Consider the following 7,164-nt stretch of genomic DNA (forward strand, 5'->3'; position numbering starts at 1 on the left):
AGGCACAATAAGAGATTGGCTCTAGCAATTAGGCTACCAAGCTTCTATGGTTGTTTCTTACATTTTGTCTTGCTTGCTTACAAAAGATAGTTGGCACAGGTGAAGGTGCACAGCTGATGTTTTTTTTCCAGCTGTGAGTGCAGACAAAAAGCAGGTTTGAACTTGCAGTCAGTAGGCTTGGTGCTGCCATGTTATGGAGCCTTTGATACCTAGTAATAGGAAAAGAGAAGAATCAAGATGATGGTAACTTGCTAGTTCTGTTGGTAGGGAACTAGCAAGTTCCCTAGAATTGTGCTTTTTCTAATTTCTGTAGTATGATTCGGTGGTGTAGAAATGGGGTAACTCCAACTGATGATATAACTTTGGGGTGAATTAGTTCACCTCTTCTGGCTGGTTCCTTTGCTCTTACTAGGGTTAATTTTTCATAAAGTTTATAAACATTTGGTTTAAGATCAAATTGTATACTGGAGTAGGCTTTCTAGTGCTCTTTTGCCCTGGGAAATGCAAAAGACGCATGTATTATGTGACCTTTCGTTTCTGCTGTTTTCGTAATGCAAGTAAGACTTCAAGAGGCCAACAGGGGAAGGACAAAAGTAATTCAGCTTGGAGAATGAAAGGGGCTGTAGAGTTTAAAGATCACTGATGGATTTGATTTGACAGAGCAGGAAAATAAATTTGAAGCTGTGAGCCTCTAGAACCTGTTCTGAGTGTTGGAATGAGAGGGGAAAGAAAAGTGGTCACCACAGTGATGGTGAGCGGATGCTCTTAACCTGCTGACTGACTTCTGCTATGGCTGACAGAACAGTTCTCACTCACTTGCCATTGGAAGCAGCTTAGGGACACCTCCCTTTGGTCTCTTGAGCCCTACCTTGGACACACTTCCATATGGGGAGTCCTCTATGCCTGGGACAGAACTGCCAGGGACCCAGTGAGAGCAGCTGACTCAGGAAGTAGTTTTCATTACAAAATGGGATGAACATGAGACGAGGAATAGCGCTGGTAGGTAGGCAAAATACCAGCTGCTCCCATCTCAGGGCAGATGTTACCTGGCCAGGATGATGCCAAAGCAGCAGGGGAGCATAAACATTCAAAGGCTGATAGATTTTCTTATAAAGAAATGCTGAGCTGGTTGAAAGAGGAGTTAGAGGCACTTTGACAGACACTTGGCTTTACAGTTCATGGGGATCTGAGACTTTTTGTAATGAGAATTTCTGACTTCATAGGATGATGTCTGATCTTTAGATTCCAAGAGCACTTGTGCTGTGGATGTGGGCTGCTTTCAGACTAGCTCATGAGCTACAGCTTGCCTCTGGAGAGCAGAGGTGCTATGCTACTGCTATGGTGCATTTAAAAATCGTTCAGAAGGACGTTATCAAAGTGCTTGTATTCTGATGAATTTGTTTTTTCAAGTTCACACTAGCACAATCACAGTTTTAGAGAAAAAGAACCCGGTAACAAGATACATCAGGTATTGTTAAAAATGCACAAGCAGGAGGAATGCAAGAAATTATCTGTGAAATTACATCAAGTAAAGTGGGCAAGAATCAGGGTTGTTGGTGTTTTAGAGAATGAGGAGTGTGCATTTATTGTCATTAAGGAGCAATGTAAAAAAGAAGTGTGTTTAAGGGTATTTTAGAATTCTTGATGGCTTTGATGAATTTGGTCTGAAATCAAGCATGACATATGTGGTTATTGGCATCTGTGTTGTTATATGCACTGCAAACTTGTGATAGATAGGGGGTCTCCTCCATACCCTGCTGTTCTGTCCTGTCACTGGGCAGTGTTCTCTGGTGCTTGGCAGTTTATTTCCCAAAATAACTTCTGCAACTTGCAATTCTTCCCTCATACTTTAATGTGTCAGTTAGATTTATATTTTTCGGGATGTTCACCAAAGCGATGCCAGCTCCTATCTCTAACATCAGCACTGAGGAATGCACTTCTGGGTGCTGCTTTCAGTAGAACAGGAAATGTGAGTCTTTAACGAGAGGCAAAGCCTTCCAGCTCCGTGTCAGGTGGTTCTTCCTTCGCTTTGGGCTTGTGCCAGGATGTCTGCTTGATCACTTAGGTGAATACTGTAACTTAAGCTCCTTTTCAGTTCCATATCAGTCAAACATTAAATGTTTTGACTGTGTTTTTGCCTCCCCCGTGCTTGGCTGTTGAAAACTATTCTGTTGTGTTTTTCCTCTGCTGATTTATACTGTTCAGCACAAGTTGGTTTTCAGAAGAATTGTTTCATAAAATTGTTCTCTTAAGCCACTTCTAAGAAACTCTGTAATCCTTTATTGAAGACGTTACAGGTGTTTTGTGTAGTAAGAAAAATACTATGTGTATAAAAAACCCTAAATATTATGTCCCAAATAATGTTATCACAAATATACATAGGCATACATAAGTATTAATTACAGAAGAAAGTGGTAGTGCCATCTGTTATAACTGCTCTGCATTCTAAAATCCTGTCTTAGAGCACGTCATAGTATTTTCTCTCTTCAACTTGAATTGAGATTTTTTTCCATGCTTTTCTAGAATTGTAATGATATGATTGTGGCTATGATATGAAGGTCACTTGAAAAGAGGGATCAGGAAAAATACCCTACTTTGCCAAAGTGCAAGTATAAAATGTTGAGAATCAGTAAAGCTTTACTACTTCTATTCTGAAAGGCATGAATTTGGCATTTGATAGTGGAATAGTTTAATAAAAAAATATATATATGTCCAACTTGACAGATTTTTGCCCTGTAGATATAGAAGTGCCCAGGCAGAGTCGCAAAGAGTGTGGCTGCTACATTCTGCCAGGACTGGGTGCTGTATTCACCACACCTAGGACTGCAGTCACTAAGACACCCTTTCCTGCAATTGGATCCCCTGATAGGCAGAGGTGATTGTGGCACTGATTGTTTGTGGAACAGAGATCCCCTGGAATCAGTTTCTGCCTGTAAATGAAGACTCTGCTGTGCCTTATGCATACGAGAGAACAAAATGAACTTCACTGCTCTATTATTCATCTTTGGTTTTGTAAGACACTCCTTTAACTAGTTTGTGGCAGTAATATGTGTTTGCTCTCAGGTAGGTACCTGTTCTGCTCTCATTATATACTGAGGAAAGTGATTCCAAGAAAATGAGGGAGTTGGTGGGGAAAAAAAAAGCTGGAAGAGCTTATAGGGACTGTGGCATTTCCCTGCTATCGGTGTTGTTCCTTTTTTTACTGATGAATTGGCACAATCATCATCAGGAAACTAGTGCCAAAAGCTTTCTCTTCCAAATGGAGAAACAAGAAGGCAATTATGGAGTGAGCCTGTCACAGGGATTTGTCACTGCTTCTGAGAAAGGGTTTCATTTCACAAGGTTTAACTAAGGAAAATATTCTCTGTAGGGTGTGTCACAGCATATAATGGATGACACTTGACAATTGTTCTTGCTGCTGCTGCCCTGCCTGCAGCTCTGGTGCTGTTCCCTACAGGCCTGTGTGCTGTGGTGTTCCAAATCCCAACTAATCCAATAACAAATCAAGTTCCTGAATACACAAGGTTTAAGATTTGTGTTTTAACTACTGGGGGACTTTCTGTTCCAAAGTTGGTACACTGAACAGGAAGTCATCTCCTTGAAATGATGAGGATCCTCCAAACACTTCCCATCTAAGCACAGTAATTGTAACCCACCATGGTTTCACCAGACAAAACTCATAGGAATAATCAACTTGGAATGTTAGAAATTCCAAGTATAAAAAGTATAAATGAAGTGCTGTATTTTTAACTGTGACTGAAGTTTACCACTTAAATACTACATGGAGGTGTTTTTTTTTTTTTCTGATGAGATTTGTGTTTGTGTCAATGTATAAGACACAAAAGTAGTGCAGTGTTCTTGTTAGAGATTTTATATAGCATTTGGGAGGTTATACTGCACCTTTGCTCCTGACCCATGAATGACAAGTAGGGACAGGAAGAATTGAAAATTAGACTAAGAATTATGTCCAGTAGACTCAGATGATAAGAATTAAGGAGCATTAGGGAGTTAGCCATGTCCACAACTTAGGTGTGCACTTAGTATAGAAAACTGGCTATGCTTATCTGGTGAGAAATTTCAGTGTAGGACACATGTCTTAAGTTACTTTGATTGAATTAAAGACAATTTTATTAAAAACAAGACAAAAAAATGGTGTAATGACTTGGGCAAATGCAAGAAATGCTGCAAGATGTTCACAAGGAAATAAGAATGAAATCTGTAAGTCACAATAGTGGAGTGATGGATAAAGGTAGTGCAGGACACATCTTTACATTGACAATAACAGTGTTACCTTTATGAAGTCATCACCTGGAAATATATAGAAACAATTTTTTTTTTAAGCTACCAAAAGAATTGGAATTTTTCCTCTGAGCGCTATGTAGCTCTCTTGTGTCCCTGTATTACCACCCTCCGTGGTATTCTATTACACTATTGTATCCCGTTGAACTTGCTGGAATGCATTATGCAAATCTGTGACCGCTCCTTGCATATCAGCAAGAAAGATCTCGGAAGCGCAAGAGCTGCTGCTTAGCTACGACAGCAGTCAGAGCAGTCGAGCACTGCCACAGTCTGCCCCTTGAGAGCTGGGTATGGAGAACACAGGGGCTGGGCTGCTGGCCTACCCTTAGCAATGCAGAACAGCCCAAGCCTCTCATGGTCTGAACAGCAGCTATCAGTGACCAAAAGCGGGAATTCTCCCCGCGACTGGGACTGTTTAAAAGAATTTTGTAATGCACATTGGAGGGGGTGTGTGTGAATGGGGAAAATGAACCAATGCTTGGCGTTGACAGGTGGGCAGATCACAGTTCTTTTTGTAATGTTGCACCCAAGCTGATGTGCCTGGTTTTGGGGGGGTGTTGTGTCACAGCTAGGGATGGGGTAGCTGGGTGTTTATAAACCACATATTGATTTGATATTAGGTGGACACGGCTCCTGATTGAGCCATGAGCTTATTGAGCTATGACATGTCACTTATCACAGGGTATCGCACTTACCACACTTCTCTTGCTGCTGTGTGCGCCAGATATTCCAGTAATGTCTGAATACTCTGGCTAGGAGAAGTCAAACCTTGTGGCTGCTGTTGCTGCAGCACATGAGTGTTTAGACTTGATTGTCATCAAACCCTGTTGTGCAGTTGTAGTTGCTGCCCTCGTTGATGTTGTGGTGAGAGAATTTGCCAAGGAAATTCTGTGTGATGCACCTCCACACAGACTTGTGCCTATCATGTGGGGTATGAAATCACATCCCAGCATGGAGGTCTCTATGGATTCCCAAACTGGAATGGGGATAAGACTTGAAGGTAGCCCTTCCTGTTCCTGTGCAGTGATCCAAGTTCTCAATACTCTGTGGTACAGTTATGGGAGATGGGAGCTATGGCATTTGTCACTGATAACTCATCACATCAGCTCTGCAAAAAGGATTTGGGGTGATTTCTTAGCTACTGTGGACACTGAAAAGATGATGAAAAGCCCCTATAATGCAGGAGAATGTTGTATAAAAAGGAGTTGCATGTATTGTTCCTTAAACCTTGTGTATAATTTACTTAATTTGTAATTATTGTGGGATACTAGTTAAGCCCTAAGAAGCATTGATTAAAAAAAAAAAAAAAAAAAACACCAAACCACAATTTGGTAGCTACTTGAATTTAAGAGAAATAGCAGCCATGGGTTAATATGAATAAACCCTGTTCCAGCCATAAGCAATTCATAGGGAGAGTGTACTTCATTATGAGCTTTTTCATTGCTCAGCTTGAAATGCTTCTTGCAGCATCTCTTGTTTGCAGAGATTTTGCAAAATGTAAAGTATGATGCCAGAATTGATGATGATGAAACTCCAGCAGTTTGTATGTTGTAAGTTTGTGCGTCAAAACCAGCATGGAGATCAGAAAAACATTGGAAAGGGATCGACACTTAAAGATCAGTGGGCAAGGCTGCAGCTAAATTGTATTCATGTGCTTAGGCCAAGCAAAAGTGTAGGTCAGCTTTCAATATCCTGTAAATGTATTGTCAGCCTGAGCCTTCAGAGCTGTCACAGATCATGGACAAGGTACTGCGTTCAGCAAAGAGATCAGTTGCAAGTTCTGTTCTTCCCAGCTCATTAATTGTAATCGGCGATTGCGACAAGTCGGTGATTCACAGCCCCCTTGGTGTCTAGCCAAAATCAGTGCGAACAGGAGAGTCGAACGCAAAGGCGCTGATATACTTGATGCCCTCTGTTTCAGTTCCTGTCATTCGCAGCAGTAGTCAGGGCTGCTGCGCCGAGAGGGTGCCTGGGCTTGTGACAAAAGCCTGCTGGAATCGCTCTTGCTGTAGGGGTGTTCCTCTGCGCGGGTCACTGAGCAGCCGCAGTGCCACGGAGACCCTACCCGCTCAGAGCGGAGTGGCACGATTTGTTACCGGCTGCTCGTGGGGTAGCCTAAGCACACTGATCCTGCTGGGATGTAAATGAGGTGCTTGGGAGCAATCACTGATTTTCTGTTAGTTCATTATATATTTCCACCCGTTCTGGAGAAGGCTTGTGTAAAGGACGGGACTCTGTGGCGTTTACATTGCACTCCTGTCCTCTTTCTACAGAAAGCATTTCCTTGAGCACAAAGCAGCGCTTGCCCTTAATGTGAAACGACAGGGATTGTCCATGCTGGGTTCGCGGTACAAACAGCTCCGAGGTCCCACAGCACGTTTGGTTCTGCAGAGCTTGCAGGGTTGCCACAGAATCTAAACAGTCACATGTGGTTCTAGTTCTGGAAGTTGCTTAGTGCTCTCAATAACATAATTGCCAAATGAAATACCTTTGGGAAAGGTGTTGAAATTATTCTTGCTGTGCAGTGGGTTTCTATTTCTTCAGAAAACCCCAGTCTTTGATTTTAGGCTCTCATGACCTATTTGCCAGCTGACTGTGGATGTACAGAAATTATTTTCTCTGCTCTTTCTGTTTCCATGCCATGTATGATTCTATCCCTAGGAGAAAGAAATGAGTCTTTAAAGTTTTGGGAGCTCTGGCCAGGATCTCCAAAACCATCAGGCTGACCACATTGGCATTTCCATACTCAGGCGTGCGTACACACACACACACACACACACACACACACACAAGGAGGCTTCTACTGAGATGCTTGTCATTCTTCTGCAGTTCATTGCAGTAGGCTGCAGTTGATGCTGACTCTCA

This window comes from Lonchura striata, chromosome 4 (genome assembly GCF_046129695.1).
Source record: "Lonchura striata isolate bLonStr1 chromosome 4, bLonStr1.mat, whole genome shotgun sequence".
Lineage (NCBI taxonomy): Eukaryota > Metazoa > Chordata > Aves > Passeriformes > Estrildidae > Lonchura > Lonchura striata.